General features: G+C 36.0%; 1 protein-coding gene across 1 annotated transcript in view; it reads right to left on the bottom strand.

The window, feature by feature from the left end:
- ADGRL3 (adhesion G protein-coupled receptor L3) overlaps positions 1–27,133 on the bottom strand; it is a 900,477-nt gene that overhangs the window by 61,312 nt on the left and 812,032 nt on the right. The window lies entirely within an intron of this gene.

Here is a 27,133-nt window from a genome sequence, read left to right as displayed (position 1 = left end):
GATAGGGCACTGAAAGATGAACTCCCCAGGTCAGTAAGTGCCCAATATGTTACTGGAGATCAGAGAAATAACTCCAGAAAGAAGGAAGAAACAGAGCCAAAGTGGAAATAACGCCCAGTTGTGGATGGAACTGGTGATGGAAGTAAAAGTCTGATGCAGTAAAGAACAATATTACATAGGAACCCAGATTGTTAGGTCTATGAATCAAGATAAATTGGAAGTGGTCAAATAGGAGATGACAAGAGTGAACACTGACATTTTAGGAATCAGTGAACTAAAATGGACTGGAATGGGCAAATTTAATTCAGATCATTATATCTTCTACTGTGGGCAAGAATCCCTTAGAAGAAATGAAGTAGCCCCCATAGTCAATAAAAGAGTCTGAAATTCAGCAGTTGGGTGCAATCTCAAAAATGACAGAATGATCTCTGTTCGTTCCAAGGCAAAACAGTCAATATAACAGTAATCCACGATGCCCCAACAACTAATGCAGAATAAGCTGAAGTTGAATGGCTCTATGAACTCCTAAAGAACTTCTAGAACTAATACCAAAAAAAAAGATATCCTTTTCATCATAGGGGACTAAAATGCAAAAGTAGGAAAACAAGAGATACCTGGAGTAACAGGCAAGTTTGCAGTTGGAGTACAAAATGAAGCAGGGCAAAGGCTAACAGAGTTTTGCTAAGAGAATGCACTGAGCATAGCAAACACCCTCTTCCAACAACACAAGAGATGACTCCACACATGGACATCACGAGATGGTCAATACTGAAATCAGATTGATTATATCCTTTGCAGCCAAAGATAGAGAGGCTCTCTACAGTCAGTAAAAACAAGACTGGGAGCTGACTGTGGCTCAGACCATGAACTCCTTATTGCCTAATTCAGACTTAAATTGAAGAAAGTAGAGAAAACCACTAGACCATTTAGGCATGACCTAAATCAAATCCCTTACGATTATACAGTGGAAGTGACAAATCGATTCAAGGGATTAGATCTGATAGACAGAGGGCCTGAAGAACTACAGAAAGAGGTTCCTGACACTGTACAGGTGGTGGTATCAAGACCATCCCCAAGAAAAAGAAATTCAAAAAGGTAAAATGGTTGTCTGAGGAGACCTAACAAATAGCTGAGAAAAGAAGAACAGCCAAAGCAAAGGAGGAAAGGAAAGATATACCCATTTGAATGCAGAGAGCTCTTCAAGAAAATCAGAGATACCAAATGAACATTTCATGCAAAGATGGGCACAATAAAGGACAGAAATGGTATGGATCTAACAGAAGCATAAGATATTAAGAAACGGTGGCAAGAATACACAGAAGAACTGCACAAAAAAAGATCTTCCTGACCCAGATAACCACGATGGTGTTATCACTCACCTACAGCCAGACACCCTAGAGTCCGAAGTCAAGTGGGCCTTAGGAAGCATCACTACGAGAAAAGCTACTGGAGGTGATGGAATTCCAGTTGAGCTATTTCAAGTCTTAAAAGATGATGCTGTTAAAGTGCTGCACTCAATATGTCAGCAAATTTGGAAAACTCAGCAGTGGCCACAGGACTGGAAAAGGTCAGGTGTCATTCCAATACCAAAGAAAGGCAATGGTAAAAGAATGTTCAAATGACCACACAACTGCACTCATCTCCCACGACAGCAAAGTAACGCTGAAAATTCTCAATGAGGCTTCAACAGTATATGAACCGAAAACTATCAGATGTTCAAGTTGGATTTAGAAAAGGCAGAAGAACCAGAGATCAAAATGCCAACATCCATTGTATCATAGAAAAAGCCAGAGAGTTCCAGAAAGATTTACTTCTGCTTTATTGACTATGCCAAAGTCTTTTACTGTATGGATTGCAACAAATATTGGAAAATTCTTAAAGAGATGAGAATACCAGACCTCCTTACCTGCCTTCTGAGAAATGTGTATGCAGGTCAAGAAGCAACAGAACCCAGATGTGGAACAACAGAACAGTTCCAAATTGGGAAAGGAGTACATCAAGGCTCTATATTGTCACTCTGCTTATTTAACTTATATGTAGAGGACATCATGAGAAATGCTGGGCTGGATGAAGCATAAGCTGGAATCAAGATTGCCGGGAGAAATATCAATAACCTCAGATATGGCGATAACACCACCCTTATGGCAGAAACCGAAGATGAACTTAAGAGCCTCTTGATGAAAGTGAAAGAGGAGAGTGAAAAAGCTGGCTTAAAATTCAACATTCAAAAAAATGAGGATCATAGCATTGGTCCCATAACTTAATGGCAAATAGACGGGGAAAGTAGGGAAACAGTGAGAGACTATTTTCTTGGGCTCCAAAGTCACTGCAGATGGTGACTGCAGCCATGAAATTAAAAGATGCTTGCTCCTTGGAAGAAAAGTTATGACAATTGTAGACAGCATATTAAAAGCAGAGACATTACTTTGCCAAGAAAGGCCCATCAATTTAAAACTATGTTTTTCCAGAAGTCATGTATGGATGTGAGAGTTGGACTATAAAGAAAGCTGAGTGCCAAATAATTTATGCTTTTGAACTGTGGTGTTGGAGAAGATGCTTGAGAGTCTCTTGGACAGCAAGGAAATCAAACCAGTGAATTCTAAGGGAAATCGGTCCTGAATATTCATTGGAAGGACTGATGCTAAAGCTGAAACTCCAATACTCTGGCCACCTGATGTGAAGAACTGACTCCTTGGAAAAGACCTTGATGCTGGGAAAGACTGAAGGCAGGAGAAGGGGATGACAGAGGATGAGATGGTTGGATGGCATCACTGACTCAATGGACATGAGTTTGAGCAAGCTCCAGGAGCTGGTGATGGACAGGTAAGCCTGGAGTGATACAATCCTTGGTTTTGCAGAGTCGGACAGGACTGAGTGACTGAACTGAACTGATGGCAATGGGTTGAATTCATGGGAATATGAACATAGGTGAACTGTGACATTTCTGGGTCTTGGCAATTAAAAGATTGGAACTGGGCTTCCCTGGACCTTTTTATCCTTCTCTTTTCCTAGGAGACATTGATAGTACAGCCTCAGATCTAAAAGGAAGGCTGTTTATTGATGGGGAGCTACCTTTTAGATTTAGATCACCTATTTCTATACTCTAATGTAACTTTAAGCTACTGTAATTTAGAGTAATTTTTATTGTGGCTTAGCCTGTGCAATAATTACTGAAGCAGGTTTTAGCTATAAGAATCCCTAGTTCACATGCAATATCGGAGAAGGCAATGGCACCCCACTCCAGTACTCTTGCCTGGAGAATCCCAGGGACAGGGGAGCCTGGTGGGCTGCAGTCCATGGGGTCGCACAGAGTCGGACACGACTGAAGCACCTTAGCAGCAGCAGCAGCAATTCACATGCAATATAGAAATTCATGCTAATGACAAAGAACTATTCATTAATTTTACCTCCAGAATGACATGAATAATATACAATAGTTTAAAATCTAAATATCACTAAACTTTATCTATAATATGTCAGTTATTTTCCATCATGTTGTCAGATATTCTACTGGCTTAAAGAATCTAGTTTCAGAATGTCTTTCCATCAAATCTAAATTAAATTGATGATAATATTGCCACATGTTATGGTGACAAAGATATATGCTATTGATTCACTTTTTATTAAAAGAATCTACATAGCTAGCTTCTAAAGTTGAATAATTTTCATTCTGATTCACCAATGAAAGTCCACTGATAGAAAAATTCATCCCAAGTTGTAAGACTGAAACAATTTTACTGTAATTATTTTAAGGTTTTATGAAAATACGGACACAAGGGCTTAAGATGTTCTTGGTGATGTTAAAAGGAACTTACAAGTTATCTTAGAATTTACAAGTTGTGACATGGAAAATGAAATAAAACATATTGTGTAGTTTTCAAGGTACAAATAAGAAAAAGATATACATTTTTCTTAGTAAGTACATTTTCCTTTTATCAGACATTTATCATTTTATCCTTACATCTAAAATTCAAAATTTTAAATATTAAGGTCATAATATTATCTTTAAGAGTGATCCTTAGAATAAAGTTCAGAATTTTTAGGGGCCTCTATGGTAGAGAATTTTTAGGGGTGCTAGTGGTAAAGAAAAGTGAAAAGTGAAGTCGCTCAGTCGTGTCTGACTCTTTGCGGCCCCATGGACTGTAGCCTACCAGGCTCCTCTATCCATAGGATTTTCCAGGCAAGAATGCTGAAGAGGGTTGCCATTTCCTTCTCCAGGAGATCTTCTCAACCCAGGGACTGAACCTGGGTCTCCTGCATTGTAGGCAGATTCTTTACCGTCTGAGCCACCAGGGAAGTCGCTCCTGCTAATGTAGGAGACATAAGACACATGGTTTCAATCCTGGGGTCGGGAAGATCCCCTGGATAAGGACATGGCAACCCACTCCAGTATTCTTGCCTGGATTAATAAATATTAAATAAATGACTAATAAAACTTTAATTATATTATCTCCCCAACTCAAGGTTATACAAATTCTTATAACTCAGTACAATATGGTCAAAGAGCTGACTTATATATGAGAGACATTAGGAGCATCAATTATGAGAATGAAAAATGAATTAGTATATTAGACACAAACAGCAAAAAATTTATCACACTTTAGTATCTCCATCTATCAGATTTATAAAATGAATTAGTAGGTTTATAAAAATGAATTTATGAAAATTTATAAAAATGAATTGGTAGTTTCCATGAAAATAAGATGCTTCCCCCCTGGTGGCTTAGACAGTAAAGAATCCTCCTGCAATGCAGGAGACATGGGTTCAATCCCTGGGTCTGGAAGATTTCCTGGAGAAGGAAATGGCAACCTACTCCAGTATTCTTGCCTGGGAAATCTCATGGACAAAGCAGCCTGGCAGGCTACAGTTCATGGGATTGTAAAGAGTTGGACATGACTGAGCAACTAAGCACAAACATACACATGCAATTAAAATATAAAATTTTGGAATCACATTGGAAGCAAATAAGATCATTGTATGATTATCAATATTAATCATGAAAGAGAGTGTATCTTAGTAACTGAAAGCACTGATTTGTGAATCAACCTGCCTGCACTTACATGAGCATTTTACAACATTGGGCACATTATTCATCTACTCTGACCCTCACAAGCTTCATCTTTGAAATGTGCATAAATATAGATCTTTGTTCATAGGGCTGTTGTGTGTATTAAATAAAAGTTCCAAAAAGCTCCTTTTATTTAAAATGCAAAAAATTACTCAACAACATATAATTTTAATATACAAAAGTACCATACACATATTTGTTATTACATTTGCTGTTGTGTACTGACCTTCTGACCTCAAAAAAAGAGCTACAGGGAAAAAAGTGTTTTTCTTTTAAGTGTTTGGGAAATTCATATATTAACTAGAAATCCAAAGAGCAAGGGAGAATCACTGCCTTTTTCTGAAATCAATATCTAGATTGAGAAAGCTTCAGTCTATTTGATGTTTTATTCTGGATTTCTTTAGGCTTAGTATATGCTATGAAATTCTACATTTTCATTTGAACTGGGGTATATATCCAGATTTCTAATGAACATTAAAATAGAAACCAATAGTTCTTCGTATTACATGAGAAATCAAAATTTAATTGATAAATATATTGTATCTTCAGTGTCAAAAAGTACACTAATAACCGCAATATTTCACTAAACGTAACCCTTTGATCATCAAGTAAGACATAAACAAGATAAAATTATATGTGAAATGTTCATGAAAATTCATTAAGATATCTGTTATAAAATTGAATTTCATAGTTTCTCGTGATTTTTTGAAAACTTGAGACTCTGAATAGGATAAAGTAAATGACAAACTATATAAAGAGAAGTTTGTGTTTCTTACTAATGATTTTTGTCTTGTAATCTATGAAAACTGTGGTTCTAGTATGTGATAGAAATATCTCAAGATCTTAAAATAATGGCAACAAATTGACATCTTTTATTTTTTAAAACTTACAGATAGAATCATGTTTCCTGGCTCATTATTTAAGGACCAATGTTTTGCAAGCTGATAAGCTAGATCATTAGAATGCAAGGAGAGGAAGTACTTTAAAGGTACTTTAAAGGTATAACATACTTTCAAGGTTTCTTTTTTCAATTTAGAAGATATAAAAACTTTTAAGTAAAATGAGAGAAAAATTGATAACTTTTAGATATTCTTGCCAAATGTGTTTTGACACATTGATTTGTTATATCTTTCTCATACCATATGTTATCATCACCTCTCATTTCAACAACTTGCAACAGAAGCATTCATAATACCCTATCTGTGAATAAACACCTTATTATAAACTGCTTGTATGAACAACTAAAACATAAAAAAGTACAACTGTGTATTTTAAACATGTTGGCATTTACTAAAGATTCTAATAAATGGAACCAAGGCAGACCTTGAAACACAATAGGATACAGACAAGTCTTATTTAATGTTGGTCAAGTGATGTAACTTTCATTAGGCCTAGTTTACTCACTTTCACAATGAATGACAGAATCTTGCATGCGTGCATGCTCAGTCACTTCAGTTGTGTCAGACTCTCTGTGACCCCATAGATTGTAGCCCTCCAGGCTCCTCTGTCCATGGAATTCTCCAGTCAAGAATACTGGAGTGTCTTACTGTGATCTTTTTAGAATTGAATGCAACCAAGGAAAGAATAGTCTATGCCTCAACTAGTTTCTTGAATAGTGAGTAGACCTAGGTAATGACCCACAATCTCTACTGCTAGTCTGCTTCTAACACAGAAGCTCTGTGAGATGTTGTAGTCCCTAAATATATTTATAACTAGAAATCTGAATATAATCTTAAAATTATGTCAACAAGAAAACATTGAGAAATGGTATAGAAAATTTAAGCAAATATACACATAAATCAAACTTTAAAGATATACAAACTCCAAATACCAAAATAACAGTTCTTAAATCAATCACACATTAGGCCAAAGGGCAACCTTAATAAAATACTAAGAATTAATATCAAACCAACTGCATTCTCTGATGCAGTGACATCAAATCTTGAAATCAATAACTTATAAAATATGCATATACATGAACAATTATCCATCTGCTGCTACATCTCCAAAGAAACCTCAAGACCCTGAATATTTTACAAATAAGTTCTATTTAATATTAAAACAACAAATAATCCTTTTTTCATATAGGTCAGGCCTAAATGAAAAAGAAGAAAAGTTTTATGAGACTACTATAACTTACTAGGTAGGTAAAATTTAAGAGAATAAAAGAATAAATAAGAATATTTTATTTAAAATCTTACTTAAAAATCCTAAATAAGCTATTAGATAGCAAAATCTAATGGTGCATAAACACCATGATCAATTATTGCATAATGGTGAAGAAGAACTTTAAAAACTGATTCTGAAATTTACATTGAAGAAAAATGAAAGTCTAAGAGAAGATAAAGTAATTTTGAAAGATGATCAAAATGGGAGGACTCATGCTACCAGATACTAAGCAAGGTTGGTAATAATGAAGTAATGGTAGAGAAATGAAGTCTATGTCCATGGAATAGAAGACAGAACACAGAGATTTGGTTTGGGACAGTGTGGCAGCAAAAATCTTGAGGAAAAGGATGGATTATTTTGCGAACAATGTTGGAAATTTGGCTGATCATACTAGGAATACAACATGTCCTCCAAAGACCTCAAAATCACACACTACAGAGGAAAAGTTGATGGTTTAAATATATAATATTGTTCTCTGTAGTAAAACAAGAATCAACAGAGACATGACAAATGGAGAAGCTACATGCAATAACCGAAGTATTCAAATTTTATATTAGCAAGAAATGAGAACGTTTACAGAAAGGCTCATTGAAAAAAAAAAAGGAGGGGAAATGAAAATGATTTTAGGATGATTAAAAATAGAAACAAATGACCATAATCATTTTACTAATAGGGTTCCTGTAAGTATGAACTGAGATGTTGAATATTTATTGTTTTATTGCTTTAAGTTTTTATATATTACATTAATGAAAGTAACTGAGTGGAAGATCTGGTAATTTTAGATATCTTTCTACAGCTAACTGAACAAGATGTTGTAAATTCAAAGAAGGCAGAAAAATGAGAAAAGTGCAATGATAATGACTATCACAAAGAAAACTTGCCATTTTTTTACTTCTTGACATATATAATGTTAATATTCAATTATGTCAATATTTTTCACTGATATATTACTACTTTTTATACTCATGGCATGCTTGCTTTATCTCATAAACAGCCTGAAATTAAAGCTAAAACCGTTAATCTCAGTTCTGGAACTGAGAGGATTTTTGTGTTAGCATGTTTAAATGTCTGATTGAAAATATGAACTTCTATAAACAACATTTCTGAGTATTCTAGGATACATGCTCAAATATACATTTATAAAAGAGCCAGGGGACTTGGATGACAGATCTTTTAAAAATACATAATTGTATATAGTGGAAAAATCCAGCAACAATTGGGACTCAGCCAAGAGAAAATTAGATTAGGAAATTTTCAAGCGTGGACTGAGCAGCTCAAGACACCTAACATTCCACTATACTGTCTGCACATTTTATTTACAAATCCAGTGATTTACTACACAGTCTTTTATTTAAAATAACTGTGACTTACATTGTTTCACTACTTCTTAATATGAGGTAAACTTATTAAAAACAAAGTAACCCTCCTATTAAAAAAGTACTCCTGAAAGTAGGAAAATGAGAAAAGCTGAAGTTTAAAAAAGTGTTTTTGCTTTAATGTTGTTCTTATTTAAATGAGAGGTATTCCCTTGGAATTAGGGGATACTGATATGCACCCAGAGTGTGCTAGTAAGTTTTTCAGCCTGATTGTGTAAACCATAATTTGTGATGATTAGTTTGCCTGTCAGTGATCATCTATAATAATAATAATAATAATATAATAATATCTTTAATCATAGAGCATTTCAGTCTCCTTTAATGAACTGGAATATAGTTAAATAGCCTGAGATGTGATTTTTAAGATTAAGTACCTTGATATTTTCTAGAATTTGAGGAGAAATGTATGTATCTAAGGCAGAGTGTAAGTAGTGTTTTCATCTATCTAGGGGGATTTTTCCATTCTATGGGTACAAAATCTATTATCTAAGATTATAAGTGACTGCAAAAAGATAGTAAATAATGAATGGGGACCACAAAAATGGTTCCAAGCTTGCTCCATCTAATTACTTAAAATGTATATGCATATCTTTTAATTCAATCCAAATTTCCACCATTTCCCTTGTTCTCCCCAAATTCCATCCTGTCCCTTGAAATTCAGAATCTAGTATCAACAAATTCCCCTACATTCTAATATTCCATCCTGGGTGTGTTTTTGTCACCTTCATGCTTTAAGTGTTGTCTGCTGACAGTGCTTTCCCTGAAGACCACACAAACTCAAATATTGGTTTTCTCACAGCTCAGGCAGTAGAAGTAATACTGCCAAACCATGATTTTTATCTCTGTCAAAAACCCAGCTCCTCTGAGAGTCTTGCCATCAAATATCTACTACCACCATTTATTTCCTTTTTTTGTTTTGTTATATACTAGCATCTCCAGACATCTCATTTTTCGACCCCTCCACACTTTCACTATATATCCCCCGTTTAGTATTCATCCTTTCCTGCTTGACCAGCCTAGATTCTATAACCTTTAACTTCTTGCATCTCCTCTCATCTTTAATGATTTGAAAAAATATGCAACCCTGAATAGATGAGTATTGAACAAACAACAAATGTCTAATAACATTTAACAATATCCAGAAGGTCAACTAAACTCCCCTATCAATGTGCTTTCCCCTACCCCATGAGGAATACTGAACATCTTCCTTGTACCTCAAACTTCCTTTTTATCCCAACATCTTCAGCTGAATATTGCCTCCTATTTACCTAAAGCAATCTGATAGTTGCAAATGCATTGGTGCACTCTCTGGACCTCACAATCCCTTGTACAGATCCTGACTTGATCCCTCATCTGCTGCACGCTTAGCTGATAAAGATTTGTGCCATGACCTGCAGATGACTGTTTTTGTGTACCAGAGCTACTAGGCCCATACAGCCAGAAGTGCCTGTGAGTTTACATTCCACTCTCACAACCCATCCCTTGCCCCTCAGCAAGACTGTAGTCAATTACTAACGGGTGTGAAATTATAGAATTCCAGTTCCTATGCCTTAACACTGGACAGTTCCAAAGTGTTATTTACACTCCAGAGCTCCCTTTGGAATCAGGGTCAGTCTGAGACTTCACCAGAATGACAACCTTGCATAGCTTCTTCCTATTATCTATCCTGCTTCCCCTTACTTTCTTATTGATTTCCTATTAAAGGAATCCCTTCATTAATTGTTTGTGCTGAATCCTTGGCTCAGACTCCACTTCTGGGAGAACTCAATCGAGACTACTGACAGAAACATCCTCACGTTTCTGAAACCAAATCTATAAACTACTTTCAACAGTACCCACACACACTGTGTTCCCTCCTTTTATAATGAGAGAAATGCCTCTTTCTTATTATGGCAACATATCCACTCATTCTTATGCTTCTCAAGAACTGTGCTCCTTTGAGGATTGTTCTCTCCTGCTTTTTATGAATCATCTCCTCGTCTATAGGTTCAATCCCATCAGCAAACATACTTCACTACTTTAAAAAACAAAACAAAACACCTTTTGATCCCACAGATTCTCCAAGAATCTTTGGTGTTATCTTTACTGAAAAATTTGTCAAGAGTTTTCTAAACATATAATTCATACAGGCTCACTTCTCATTTTCATAAAAGCCACTCTACTTAGGCACACATTCCTCTTAACTCCACAATGTCCTGTCATTGTCAAATCCCTTGTCAACTTTTCCATCTCATCATACTTGAGTACTCAGGAACATCCTATAGTTGATCATCCCCTTCTATTTTTTGGCTTCTATGACATAATTTTTTATTTACCATGTTGACTTTACTTTCCGAGTCACCAAAGTGACTGTTTACCAAAACCACATCCTTCTTGGGTAACTTCATTCAGTAATTCACTTTAAATTCTAGGTACTCTGAAATCTCTATCTCTAATTCTAAGACCACTGTTACATTAAGATTCCTGAAAACTGCACTTTACTAACCTTATTTTTCAGCTCATTATTTAAAATATTAAAATAATCACAGGATTTTGAAGATGGGGTTCTTGAGTCATGTATTCCAGTCCATATTTGAATTTAAATCTTTAAGCATGTCTTCATTTTAAAATGATCCTTATGAAAAAACTCAAGTGAAGCACAGTTTATTTGTAGATGTACAATGAGATAGAATAAGGAATATATGGTAATAATTAGGAAATGGACTCAAACCAGATGGCCTATTGGAATACAAGGTTTGGCACTAACTATCTGTAAGGTCTCAAGGTAAGTTAATTATCCCTTTTGAAATCTCAAAGAGCTATTACGAAGATTAAATTTACACATGTAGAGGGTACAGAACTGTGCCTGATGTATAGCAAAACTTCAATACATAAGTATGTCTCATTATTTCACTCACAGTTTCAAATAGACAAAACACATGATATCTTAAATTGATGTTGGATCAAATGCAACTATTAGGGCTGATTAAGGGCAGAACCACACAGTCAAAGTCTTTGGCATAGTCAATATAGCAGAAGTAGATGTTTTTCTAGAACTCTCTTGCCTTTTCAATGATCCAAAGAATGTAGGCAATTTGATCTCTGGTTCCTCTGCCTTTTCGAAATCCAACTTGAACATCTGGAAGTTCATAGTTCACTTACTGATGAAGCCTGGCTTGGAGAATTTTGAGCATTACTTTGCTAGCATGTGAGATGAGGGCAATTACGCGGGAGTTTGAACATTCTTTGGCATTGCCTTTCTTTGGGAATGGAATGAAAACTGACTTTTTCCAGTCCTGTGGCCACTGCTGAGTTTTCCAAATTTGCTGGCATATTGCATGCAGCACTTTCACAGCATCATCTTTCAGGATTTGAAATAGCTCAACAGGAATCCCATCACCTCCAGTACCTTTTGTTCATAGTGTGGCTTCCTAAGGCACACTTGACTTCATGTTCCAGGATGTCTGGCTCTACGTTGGTGATCACATCATTGTGATTATCTGGGTTGTGAAGATCTTTATTGTATAGTTTTCTGGGTATTCTTTCAACCTCTTCTTAATATTTTCTGCTTCTGTTAGGTCCATACCATTTCTGTCCTTTGTTGTGCCCATCTTTGCATGAAATTTTCCATGGGTATCTCTAATTTTCTTGAAGAGATCTCTAGTCTTTTCTATTCTATTGTTTTTCTCTATTTCTTTGCATAGATCACTAAGGAAGGCTTTCTTATCTCTCCTTGCTATTCTTTGGAACTCTCCATTCAAATAGGTATATCTTTCATTTCCTACTTTGCTTTTCTCTTCTCTTCTATTCACAGCTATTTGTAAGGCCTCCTCAGACAACCATTTTGCCTTTTTGAATTTCTTTTCCTTGGGGATGGTCTTGATCCTTACTGCCTGTACGATCACGAACCTTCGTCCATAGTTCATCAGGTACTTTGTCTATCAGATCTAATCCCCTGAATCTATTTGTCACTTTCACTGTATAATTGTAAGGGATTTGATTTAGGCCACACCAGAATGGTCTAGTGGTTTTCCCTACTTTCTTCAATTTAAGTCTGAATTTGGCAATAAGGAGTTCATGATCTGAGCCACAGTCAGCTCCTGGTCTTGTGTTTGCTGACTGTATAGAACTTCTCCATCTTTGGCTGTAAAGAATATAATCAATTTGATTTCAGTACTGACCATCTGGTGATGTCCATGTGTAGAGTCTTCTCTTGTGTTGTTGGAAAAGGGTGTTTGCTATGACCACTGTGTTCTTTGGGCAAAACTCTATTTTCCCCTGATTCTTCTATCTATCTTCCCCTGATTCATTTTGTACTCCAAAGCCAAATTTTGCCTGTTACTCTAGGTATTCCTTGACTTCCTACTTTTGCTTTCCAGTCCCCTATAATGAAAAGGACATCTTTTTGGGGTGTTAGTTCTAGAAGGTCTTGTAGGTTTTCATACAACCGTTCAACTTCAGCTTCTTCAGCATTACTGGTTGGGGCATAGACTTGTATTACTGTGACACTAAATGGTTTGCCTTGGAAACGAACAAAGATCATTCTGCTGTTTTTGAGATTGTATCCAAGTACTGCATTTCAGACTCTCTTGTTGACTATGAGGGCTACTCCATTTCTTATAAGGTATTCTTGCCCACAGTAGTAGATATAATGGTCATCTGAGTTAAATTAATCCATTACAGTCCATTTTAGTTTGCTGATTCCTAAAATGTCAATGTTCACTCTAGCCATCTCCTGTTTGACCACTTCCAATTTGCCTTGATTCATGGATCTAACTTTCCAGATTCCTATGCAATATTGCTCTTTACAGCATCATCTTTACTTCCATCACCAGGCACATCCACAACTGGATGTTATTTTTTCTTTGGCTCCATCTCTTCATTCTTTCTGGAGTTATTTTTTCACTGATCTCCAGTAGCAAACTGGGCACCTACTGACCTGGGGAGTTCAGATGGGAATACCAGACCACCTGACCTGCCCCTTGAGAAACCTGTATGCAGATCAGGAAGCAACAGTTAGAACTGGACATGGAAAAACAGACTGATTCCAAATTGAGAAAGGAGTATGTCAAAGCTGAATATTGTCACCCTGCTTATTTAACTTACATGCAGAGTACATCTTGAGAAACACTGGGCTGGAGGAAGCACAAGCTGGAATCAAGATTGCCTGGAGAAATATCAATAACCTCAGATATGCAGATGACATCACCCTTATGGCAGAAAGTGAATAGGAACTGAAGAGCCTCTTGATGAAAGTGAAAGAGGAGAGTGAAAAAGTTGGCTTAAAGCTCAACATTCAGAAAACTAAGATCATGACATCTGGTCCCATAACTTCATAGGAAATAGATGGGGAAACAGTGGAAACAGTGACAGATTTTCTTTTCTTGGGCTCCAAAATCACTGCAGATGGTGATTGCGGCCATGAAATTAAAAGACGCTTGCTCTTTGGAAGAAAAGTTATGACCAATATAGACAGCATATTAAAAAGTGGAGACAGTACTTTGTCAACAAAGGTCTGTCTAGTCAGTGCTATGGTATTTCCAGTAGCTGCATGGATGTAAGAATTGGACAATAAAGAAAGCTGAGAGCCAAAGAATTGTTGCTCTTGAACTGTGGTGTTGGAGAAGACTCTTGAGAGTCCCTTGGACTGCAAGGAGATCCAATCAGTCCATCCTAAAGGAAATCAGTCCTGAATATTCATTGGAAGGTCTGAATCTGAAGCTGAAACTCCAACACTTTGGACACCTGATGCGAAGAACTGACTCATTTGAAAAGACCCTGATGCTGGGAAAGATTGAAGGCAGGAGGAGAAGGGGACAACAGAGGATGAGATGGTTGATAGCATCACCAACTCAATGGACATGAGTTTGAGTAAACTGAAGGGGTTGGCTATGGACAGGGAGGCCTGGTGTGCTGCAGTCCATGGGGTCGCAAAGAGTACAACATGACTGAGTGACTGAACTGAACTGAAGGGCAGAACCAGAGGGTTTAGGTCTTTTATTTCAGAATCTATGACTAAATTTTTACCTGCAGTATGTGACTCAAAATGCAATTCAATATTTAACTTAATATTACCTGTAAATTTTCTTTAAACATCTCCAAGAAACGCTTTAAATATGGGTTGATTAGGATTTGCAAGTAAAAATGTCTTTGAGCCCAATAATATTTATGCAAAATTTCTCACAACAAATTTTTTAAATCGTAAGTTTTGGTCAACTTTCAGACAAATTTATAGGCTGATAATCATTGTAGTAAATAGAATTTTCAGTTTAAAATAATTTGTGTCATTTTGTGCTGTTCTGTGCTGAGTCACTCAGTCATGTCCGACTCTCTCAGAGTCACTTTATTGTTATATTAGGAGAAAATGTTTTTACTAGTTGGTTCTGATTATAGCAACCAAGACAGCTCTTAAAAGCCACATAATTGTGACATCCATGAAATTTCGTATATTTCATTCAGCCTTTAAGCAATCATAGTTTTCACTTTATATTTTAAAGAATTATGACCCTAAGTAATCACTGGTGCAAAAACTGACTTATATGTTTAAAAGAAAGATGATCTTTGTGGAAATAAATCAAAGTGACTCAAATCTCTTTATTTATATTTGAAATATATAGTTCCAAATCTATTATTTCCTTGTATAATTGTTTATAAGCTCAAAGTATATTAAATATATTACAAATTAATGAAAACACTTTAGGATAGAATTTGTGAGTTTAACCAACAGCAAGTAAGATTAAGTTTTACAATATAGAATTAAACAAGATAATGCCAAATACATGTACCTGTTTGGAAAGTGCACAGCAATTGCATTTTTAAAAAATGAACAAAAAAGATTAAAACAGTAAATTTCAACATTTTTAATTCCTAAATAATAAACAGATTCTTACATTAATTTCTTCTATGGTATAAATAAAAGCAAAGACTAGAATAAGTTCTATCTGTCAAAAAACTTGGGGATGAATGAACTGCAATAATATAATACTTCCATTTTCATAAGATTTACTTGAATTTTTATAATGTAGACATATCCACAGCAGACATTTAATAATAGATAATTAGACTTGAGAAAAAACTGGGGAACAATTATATCAAAGAAGTTCTTGCACTGTGGTGAAAGTTCTAGGGCCCACAGAATATTTCCCAATCTGGGGATCTGGCAAAGGGACTGAGAACCGAGGGAATTTGACTTTGAAGGACAGTGGGATTTGATTACAGGACTTCTACAGGACTGGAGAAACAGACTTTGGAGGGCACAAACAAAACCTTGTGCACACCAGGACCCAGGAGAAAGGAGCAGTGACCCCACAAGAGACTGAGCCAGACTTGCCTGTGAGTGTCCAGGAGTCTCCAGCGGAGGCGTGGGTTGACAGTGGCCTGCATGGTGTAAGGGGCACTGAATACAGTAGTCCTGGGATAAGTCCTTTAAAAGGAGGTCATCATTACCTCCATTACTCCTAGTAGGGGAAATAACCCCACCCATCAATAGAAAATAGGATTAAAGATTTACCGAGCATGGCCCTGCCCATCTGAGCAAGACTCCAATTGCCCCACAGTCAGTCCTTCCCATCAGGAAGCTTTCATAAGCTTCTTGTCTTTATCCATCAGAGGGCAGACAGAATGAAAACTACAATTTACAGAAAACTAACCAAACTGATCACATGGATTACAGGCTTGTCTAACTCAATGAATCTATGAGCCATGCTGTGTAGGGCCACCCAAGATGGACAGGGCATGGTGGAAAGTTCTGACAAAATGCAGTTCCTTGGAGAAGGGAATGGCAAAGCACTTCAGTATTATTGCCTTGAGAACCCATGAAGAGTATGAAAAGGCAGAAAGATATGACACAGAACAATGAACTCCCCAGGTTGGTAGGTGCCCAATATGCTACTAGACAAGAGCAGAGAAAATAGCTCCAGAAAGAATGAAGTGGCTGAGCCAAAGGGGAAACAATGTCCAGTTTTGGATGTGACTGGTGGTGGAAGAAAAGTCTGCTGCTATAAAAAACAGTATTTCATAGGAACCTGGGATGTTAGGTCTGTGAGTAAAGGTAAATTGGAAGTGTTGAAACAGGAGATGGTAAGAGTGAACACTGACATTTTAGGAATCAGTGAACTAAAATGAACGGGAGTGGACAAATTTAATTCAGATGACCATTACACCTACTACTGTGGGCAAGAATCCCTTAGAAGAAATGGAGTAGGTCTCATAATCAACAAAAGATCCTGAAATGAAGTATTTGGGTGCAATCTCAAAAATGACAGAATGATCTCTATTCATTTCCAAGACAAATGATTCAGTATCACAGTAATCCAAGTCTATACCACAACCTCTAATGCTGAAGAAGCTGAAGTTGAACAGTTCTATGATGTCCTACAAAACCTTCTAGAACTAATACTAATACAAGATATCCTTTTCATCAAAGGGGACTGGAATGCAAATTAGGAAGTTAAGAGATACCTGGAGTAACAGACAAGTTTGGCCTTGGAATACAAAATGAAGCAGGGCAAAGGCTAACAGTTTAGCCAAGAGAATGTACTAGTTATAGCAAACACCCTCTTCCAACAACACAAGAGATGACTCTACACATGGACATCACCAGACGGTCAGTTCCAAAATCAGAATGATTATGTTCTTTATAGCCAAAGATGGAGAAGCTCTATATAGTCAGCAAAAACAATACTGTGAGCTGACTGTGGCTCAGATCATGAACTCCTTATTGCCAAATTCAGACTTAAATTGAAGAAAGTAGGGAAAACCACTAGGCCATTCAGTCATGACCTAAATCAAATCCATTATGATTAAACAGTGGAAGTAACAAACAGATTCAAAGGATTAGATCTAATAGACTGAGTGCCTGAAGTACTAAGGACAGAGGTTTGTAACATTGTATAGAAGAGGCTTTTGATGATAGCACTCTTTTCTCTCTTTGCTTTTGCTTTTGAACACAATTGCTGAAGATAAGATGGTGGAAACTGAAGGAGACATTTCTGGACCACAAGTTGACACTGTGAGTGACAATATCCAATATGCTAAGGGTGATAAATGATGGAAAGAGCTTAGGTACTTACTAACATCACTGAGCTATTAAACCAGCTACAGAGACACCTACTTCTGGATTTCAGTTTTTATTACTCATTAGGAGCATTATGATGTATATACTCACAGCAAGGATATCCTAACAGTAACATACCATGACAAGTGACACAAACCAATCTGACTGGTAAATCACTATCTTAAGCTTTTGTCATGTCTGCATACCACCTTTACATTATTAATTTTTTAAAAATCATCTCACTTTGCTTAATGGTTTAACAGGAAATATATCATTGTCATAAATGGAAAAAAAAAAGCAGAATCATGTACCATTATAGAAAGGAATAAAGATATATAAAATAAAATCAATATTTAATACCTAAAAAACACTAAATGCAAAAATCAAATCAAATCTATATACCAATGATTTCAAATTTAAATCTTCAGCTCTCTTCATTATTACAACTTCTTATGCATCATCTACACTGCAATATTTAGTAAGTCTTTCAAACTTATGTTGTTCAACTCCCCTCCCAAATCTGCTAACCTGTCCCCAGTGTGTCTTTTTTCTACAGTCATATCTCAATACCCAATGCCAAAAATCTTGGAATCACACTCTACTCCTTTCTCTTATCAGATCATATCAGATCAGTCGCTCAGTCGTGTCCGACTTTTCGCGACCCCATGAATCGCAGCACGCAAGGCCTCCCTGTCCATCACCAACTCCCGGAGTTCACTCAGACTCACGTCCATTGAGTCAGTGATGCCATCCAGCCATCTCATCCTCTGTCATCCCCTTCTCTTCTTGCCCCCAATCCCTCCCAGGATCAGAGTCTTTTCAAATGAGTCAACTCTTCGCATGAGGTGGCCAAAGTACTGGAGTTTCAGCTTTAGCATCATTCCTTCCAAAGAAATCCCAGGGCTGATCTCCTTCAGAATGGACTGGTTGGATCTCCTTGCAGTCCAAGGGACTCTCAAGTGTCTTCTCCAACACCACAGTTCAAAAGCATCAATTCTTCGGTGCTCAGCCTTCTTCACAGTCCAACTCTCACATCCATACACGACCACAGGAAAAACAATAGCCTTGACTAGACGGACCTTTTTTGGCAAAGTAATGTCTCTGCTTTTGAATATGCTATCTAGGTTGGTCATAACTTTCCTTCCAAGGAGTAAGCGTCTTTTAATTTCATGGCTGCAGTCACCATATGCAGTGATTTTGGAGCCCAGAAAAATAAAGTCTGACACTGTTTCCACTGTTTCCCCATCTATTTCCCATGAAGTGATGGGAGACCGAGGCCACCGGCGGCGGGCGGGAGGAGCTACCCAAGCCCCCATGCCCAAGGCCAGGGGCGGCGGCCAGGAGGAGCACCCCCACACCCGAGGCCAGGGGCCATGGCTGGGAGGACCTACCCCAAGTACAAGGAGCCCTGGCTGCGCGGGGCAGGAGGGCCTAGAGGAGCTATCCCAAGTTGAAGGTCAGGAAGGGTGGCAGTGAGGAGATACCCCTCGTCCAAGGTCAGGAGCAATGGCTGCACTTTGCTGGAGTGGCTGTGAAGATATACCCCACGCCCTAGGTAAGAGAAACCCAAGTAAGATGGTAGGTGTTGCAAGAGGGCTTCAGAGGGCAGACACACTGAAACCATACTCACAGAAAACAAGTCAATCTAATCACACTAGGACCACAGCCTTGTCTAACTCAATGAAACTAAGCCATGCCCGTGGGGCAACCCAAGATGGGCGGGTCATGGTGGAGAGATGGGACAGAATGTGGTCCACTGGAGAAGGGAATGGCAAACCACTTCAGTATTCTTGCCTTGAGAACCCCAAGAACAGTATGAAAAGGCAAAATGATAGCATACTGAAAGAGGAACTCCCCAGGTCAGTAGGTGCCCAATATGCTACTGGAGATCAGTGGAGAAGTAACTCGAGAAAGAATGAAGGGATGGAGCCAAAGCAAAAAGAATACCCAGCTGTTGATGTGACTGGTGATAGAAGCAAGGTCCGATGCTGTACAGAGCAATATTGCATAAGAACCTTTCTTTTATAGTCTGTGTAAATAAATTAGCAATTCGGTAAGTTATATCTTCAATACATATCCAAAATTTTATGACTTTTCATTTATTAAATAAATTAATGAGTGAGTAAAAGACAAAAATAAAATCTGTTTATACATTAAACAAATAAAATATATGAATAATATGGAATATAAATATTATTTATTTATAATTTTCTTGTATTTCTTCCGACCTAATGAAAGTTTAAGTGAATATTGTCTCCTAATTATTTTTGGGGAAAAACTACAGCCTTGTTATAACTACTTATTTTAGATTAATTCTGTTGTTGTGTGTATAATTACTACAGAAATGCTGGTTTCATAAAACAATTCTGATTACTAAGCTTTCCCAAAGTCTGACTGCACATTTCATATAGGATACAAAGGAAATCTGAGTTTAGCCAACATATAAAGAACACAGGAGTTACCAGCTTTTAAGTTTCTCTCATAAAGAATAATTTTTCCCCCCCTTAGGTAGTCTTTTAGGCTTTTTCATCCTTAGGCTGTAATTGATTATCCTAATCCTGATATAACCTGATCATTTTGGGAAAAAGTGATAGAATTATTTGATCTCAAGGTAAACTGCCTAACAGTTTTCCAGTGAGCCTGTGACAGTCATCCTTCAAACTGTTTTTTTTTTTTTTCTCTCAGTGTCAGCTCCCAGAAAATGAAGTATGCCAAGCACAGTGATGTAAAAAACACCTGGTTCTAGAAAGATCTCATGGGGATCTGAATGCATTTTAAAGAGAAAGCCTGAAAACAGAGACTAACACTTTTAATATTTCACAAAACTTAAAAATACAGCCTAAAATGCATGATACAGTGAGACTGGCAACAAGACTGGCTGAATGCACAGCTTTGTGAACTGGTGGCTAAAGTTAATTTTCCATAGAAGTGATTGTTAAATGTTTGCAGTTGAAATTAAGTTAATCAGTAAAGGACTAACTAAAACCTGAGGAAAATCTTAACTTACTTGAAGTAAATCTAGTGGTGTCATAAAAATACACAGAACTCCAAACAGTGCTGTTTAGATTGTATTACTCTTCAAATATACCTCGATCATTTAAGATAACTTTGTGGAACATTTTCAGTGATGTTTAACCACAGACCAAGGAAATGGAGGGAAGGTGGGGAAAATGAGACACTGAATGATATTCTTTTCAGAATATTCTTAAAAATTATTTTATTACAGTGAATAAAGTAAATCAATTACTAGTTCTCTTTTAAAAACTAAAGTGTTCACAGTGTGTGTGGGTATTGACAATTATATTTGATTAAAAAGTTTTGGAAAAACACATCTCAGCAAAGTGTGTTGGCCGAGGAATTTTTTTCACAAGAGGTGACAGTTTCGAAACACATCTTTAAATGCTTAAAATAATTAGAAATCTATGGCATTTTCATTTAAATGTAGTAGTTTGGGTGGTGGAAGGTAAACAATGAATAAAATTAGTTGAATAGAGACACAAGTTTTTTTTTTTGTTTTGTTTTGTTTTCAAGTCTTCATGGACTATATAAACTATACTGAGCTTCCTTTATGAAAGTCCAAAACAATATTTCAACCTTTTAATTCACAGCTAATATTTTTCCCTTTATGGCTCACAACTTTGCCATGGTGAGTGGGCTTGAGTAACTCAATGAAGCTATGAGTTATGCTGTGCAGGGCCGCTCAAGACGGACAGGTGACAGTGAAGAGTTCTGACAAAACATGGTCCACTGGAGGAGAGAATGGCAAATCATTCCAGTATTCATGCCAAAAGAACCCCATGGACAGTATGAATAGGCAAAAAGTTATGACACTGGGAGATAAGCCCCCAGGATGGAGGGTGCCCAATATGCTACTGGTGAAGAACACAGGGCAATTACTAATAGTTCCAGAAAGAATGAAGTTGCTGGCCAAAGCAGAAATGATGTTCAGTTGCAGATGTGTCTGGTGGTGAAAGTAAAACCCGATATTGTAAAGAACAATATTGCATAGGAACCTGGAAATCAACCCTGAGTATTCCCTGAAAGGACTGATGCTGAAGCTCCAATACTTTGGCCAACTGATGCAAAGAGCTGACTCACTGGAAAAGACTCTGATGCTGGGAAAGGTTGAAGGCAAAAGGCAAAGAGGGCAGCAAGGGATGAGATGTTTAGATAGCATCATTGACTCAATGGACATAAGTTTGAGCAAACTCAAACTTCTGTTAAGGATAGGCAAGCCTGGCATGCTGCAGTCCATGGGGTCGCAAAGAGTCAGACACGAATTAGTGACTGAACAACAAGTTAATATTTTAAGAAGAATGAGAAAGTACTATATTTTCCTCAAAACTCATCCAGAGGTCATTGAAGTAGGCAAATATATTTATTACATATAATTCAGAACTAGGTTTCCAGTTTTCATAAAGGATCAAACTCTTTTTAAGATACTGCACTGACTTCAGTATAAAAATGATACCACTTTAAAAAGCAAGGTGTGTATATATATATATACACACACACACACATATATATATACATAATTCCATCTTAATATATTAACATAAAGAAGAAAAATCAGAGTATTGAAAGTTTTTGGGATACTGTTACATTTTTAATGATTATATCATTCTACTTTTCCACCTTCAGTTTTTAAGAACATACCACACTTAACTCCATGAAGTACTAATGTAGTACTAGCAAAGGTAAATGACTTAATTATTTCTACAAATATCTAGAAATACAGTACACAGCAAAAATTACCTCGTTAAGGAATAAGTAAGTTACTATGGATACCAGTAAGGTAAAACATTTTTCTATTCATCCCTGAAGCTACTCAGAAGCCTTCTTAGATTTCTTTATGTGTGGCAGATGTCTAAGTTCACTGAGACACTTCTTTTCCCCCCTAATTTAAAACTAACTACAGAACTTGTTACTTATTAATCAAATGAGCATTTCACTCCTGGAGCCTAATTCTTTCATAATAGGATAACTTTTGCTTTAAAAGGGAAAAAACAAACAAACAAAAAAAAAAAAACAGAGGATCATATCAGGCCATGAGAAACAAAGCCAGTCAAATTCTAGTGAGATTTCGATAAGAGCGTGAGCAAATTTCACTAAGGAAAACACTAAGAATGAAAGGCAGAAATGTATTTCCACATAGATTGGTTAAAAATAATCAAACCATACTATATGAACACTAAATTATGTGTTGCATTCTTTATATATATGATAGTTTTAATTATAACAAAACTCAATAAAGCAGAATCAATTATTCCTAATTCTGAGGAGATCCTAAGACTTTAGAGCCATGATGTAACTTGTGAGATCATATAACCAATTCAAATTGAAATTGTGTATAACATGAGTTGTTATTTCTCTTCAACACTATACCTTCCGTTAGGAATCAGAGCACAGGGAGGAAGGAAGGAAAGTGAAAACTGTTTTTTTAAACTATCTGACATTGTGTTTGCCAATCCATCACTCATGCAAAATCATAATGAAGGGGAGATACCAGAAATTGGAAAACAGGACTAGGTCAAGATAAGAACTCTGGATGCAGAAGATATCTGTCCCTGGAAAAGGGCAAAGGGACAGATATAGAAAAGGGAAGTTTAGCAGATTCTTTTTCTCTCCATATGGGCACCAATTTTCTTTCTTTGCCCTAAAAATTCCTATTATTTATTTTTATTATTCAAAGTCATTGTGATGCTGTTAAATAGTTTTTCAACAATACAAGTAGTTGATAACTATAGAAATGATCAATTTTTATTTCTAAGGGAAATGTCACAGGTGCTATAAATGTTCCTCAAAAATTAAAGTTATACATGTCATAATGCTTCAGCAATACTATAAATTACTTTTGTGCTGGTAACAATTCATTAATTGCTTTATTATATATATATATATATATATATATTTTTTAAAAAATTAGGCTAGATTTTCCTTATGTCTGAAATTCAACCCCAAAATTCAAGTGACTGGAGTTATTTTTTTCCTCCAAATATAATTACCTATTTTGATGAAAAGAAGACAAAGAACAAGTAAGAAAAGAGCAAACAGAAATGTAGTTTTAAGTATTTTTTGGTTATATCTGAGATGTGGAATACCTCTACCTGCATAAGTATGTTAACTATAGCAATTTAATATATTATTATTTTCTCCCAGAGTATATCATTAATATAGTCATTATCAAACCAAATGAATACCATATACTAACATCAAAATGTATTTATTTACTTATTTTTTATAATTCAAACACTAATTTATCCACTTATAATAAGAATTAACTGTCAAGTAGGCTGGAACACTTCATGTCAGCTGGTTAGCAAATATTCTCCCCATAACAACAACAACAGCAAAGTATTATTAATATGATGACTATGAAGTAAATTTAAATTAAAATATAACTAAATAGTTTTTAGATGATTAATTAATTAGAGTAGTATCAGTCATGCAGTGTTAGGGAAAAGAAAGTCTGTAGAGAAATAGCAGATAAGACCTGAAGGAAAAGTGAGTGCATCTAGCATGGCCAGAGGGGCACATGGCTTAAAATGAAGCTGTAGAAAGAAAGGGGCAACTAGATTAGGAAGGCTTAGTGGGCTTTGGTAGGAAGTTTGGACTTCGGTGTTAGAGTAACAGGAAATCACTGATGAGTTTTACCCAAGAGAGGTGCATGATCAGATTTAAACTCTTCAAGAGATCGTTCTAGCTAATGAAGGCAGGGGCAAGAATCAATGTGGGGGAAAATGTCAGAAGACCACTGAAGCAGCTTTGCAGAAGTTCACTGTGGCATAAAAGGAAGTGGTGGTAGTAAATATGGGAAGAAGCAACAAATTTTGGATAAAGAAGATATTTCTTCTCTGTGAAAGAACATATATAATAAAAGTAACACATATTTAATAAATCAATGAATAGTTTTAGAAAGACACTGTCTGGCAAAAGGTCTTACATGGTGAGCTTATTTTCTCAGCAAACTGTGTAAGGTGGTGGATCTTATTCATTACTTTACAAAACAAAACATAATAAGAAAACATACATTTTTATGCCCTCTGTCCATACTAAAAAAGATTTTCCAAATAAATCATGCTATGCCTTTAAAATAAATACCCTCATATCACCCATACCACTTAAAAATTTATATTATACAGATCCTTATTTTTACTAAAAACAAAAGGATGCCAGATTTTGTATTTTGCTTTTTCTTAAATTCTCTTTTTTTCTTTTTAATTATGCCCTGGTGATTTTTTTTACAAGCACCTATTAAATAGTTAACATATTTTGAATGAAATAAAATGTTCTTCAAATTCTATAAAGTTCTAAGAAATATTTTCTTGAGACTTCTTTCTTAATTTTCTCTATCCCACATGTCCTCATAACCTGTAGATGACCATTTTTCTTACTTTGTAGAGGAGAATAGACAGAAATTCCTCAATTTACTGTTCCACTCTGGTTCTACCACATATGTACATCACATCTATTAACTATTTTATCCATTCTGAGTAGAAAAGAATTCCCCTGGCTGGTTTATGGTATCTCAGTACAAAAGTGTCTCATGAAATCGAATGAAGTGGAATTATCGTCCCACTATTCTGGATCTCATTCCCCTCAGTTCCTTGGATCATGATTATAGCACATATTCCCTTTCCTCTATTTCTAACCACTTTTAAAACTGGTTCTTTCCTATCAGCATATCCATATGCATATCTTTCCATCTTAAAACTACCCTCTTATTCTCTATAACAGCTACCTTATTTATCTCCTTGTACTTTATTGACTTTTCCTTAAAAACCATCATCATTACATTCATGATTACATTCCTCTGCTCATTTGATGGCTCATTTGATGGTATGTATGCTTCATTATTGTACCCATTTTAAAGACGAGAGAAAGGCTCAAACTTGCCAAAGGCTGTAAACTATAAAGGAATTTATACAGAATTCAAATCAAGACAGCATCATTTAAGGCTTTATTTTGCTTCATAATATAAAATTTGATGCCTTCTATACTATGACATGTAATTATCGCTTTTGTGTGTTTGTTTTTCTAATTAGTAATATCACAGAGATTCAACTCATATTACCTAAAGAAATACATATGAATAATGAGAAAACAAATATATCTTTTAAAATATGTGACTGTACTAAGTTCAAGACATTTCTAAAATTTTTAATTTGGTAAAAGCTGTCACATAAATATCAAAGTGTTATTCACTTATTTCTGATAGTACTTTAAAATGTAACAAAAATGATAAAAAATATTAAATGCATTCTTATATTACATAAAGATACATATAAAGATATAATTTATACGAAAGTGAGTACAAATATGCTAAGATAAAGTAGTTATATTTTATGTGCCTATATAATTGATCTAAATTCAATACCATTAGGAACAAAGAGTCCAAGGAACTATAATGACATTTTAGAAGGGCAGTCTAGTTGTACATAATTCAAAAGTGTAATGACTCAACTAAGTAATATTAAACTACAGAAGACTATTACTCACAGTAGATAAGTTCTAGTTTACTCCATCATATTTTTATTTTTTCTAACCCTTTAGCTACTTTTTCAACTGTTATAGACAGAAGATCCCTTAAACCAAATTAAGCACTTAATTTCAATGCACTTTTGTCACTACAGTCTTTAATGCATTACTTTATTCTGAAAACACATTGAGGACTAACTATGGGCAAGGAACTATGTCAGGTGCTAAACGTAAGTCGATGAGAAATGGGTGACGGAGCTGCTATCTGAGGTAGTTCAAGGAGAATGTCAGTAGCACATGAAAGTTACAGGCAACCTCATTAAAACTCTGAAAGTACATTCATTTAAATAAAAACATTTAACCAGTTTACACGTAGCATAGGCAATCACTTACAAAAGCTACTTAATACAGACTATATGTTAATAACTAAAGTACATCTCCATACTATTCTTTCTCAAATGTCACACCCTTTAAGGGAATAAGACAAAGTTCTTGGTAATACTAAAGAGCTTTTTTTTTTCCCAGAAAATGTAAATTGGATTCTTTTTGTGTATATATAAAAGAAGTACTACTAGGGAGGAAAGGAATGTGGATATTTTCTTATCTTTGCATGTTTCAGATTTTTTGAGCATAAAAAAGCAGATTTTCGTTAAAGGATAAACCTTGAGAGTTAAAAGATGATCGCATAGTGAGAGTCTTCTGGTGGGGTTTACTTCCCAAAAGATTTGTTAACATTTCAAAGAAGGTAAAATCACATTTGTATACCATAGGATTTTACTTTAGGGAGATGTGAAGTTTCTCTTTCTCTCTCAGGAGGACAGAAGGGCAGCAGTATAAGAATTCCTCTGTAAACACCCAGATTAATAATTTCTGGGTTCCTCCCCTGTAGTGTAAACGCCCTCCTTTGGTACTTGCTGGTGGTACCATCTTGCTCTCTTCCCACTGCTCTGAAGTAGGAGATGGAATGTTGAGCATTGGTGTAGGGCTATTGCTCTATGAAACAGGAGT

This window comes from Bubalus kerabau, chromosome 7 (assembly GCF_029407905.1).
Source record: "Bubalus kerabau isolate K-KA32 ecotype Philippines breed swamp buffalo chromosome 7, PCC_UOA_SB_1v2, whole genome shotgun sequence".
NCBI lineage: Eukaryota > Metazoa > Chordata > Mammalia > Artiodactyla > Bovidae > Bubalus > Bubalus kerabau.
This window is presented reverse-complemented; position numbering and strand designations above follow the sequence as displayed.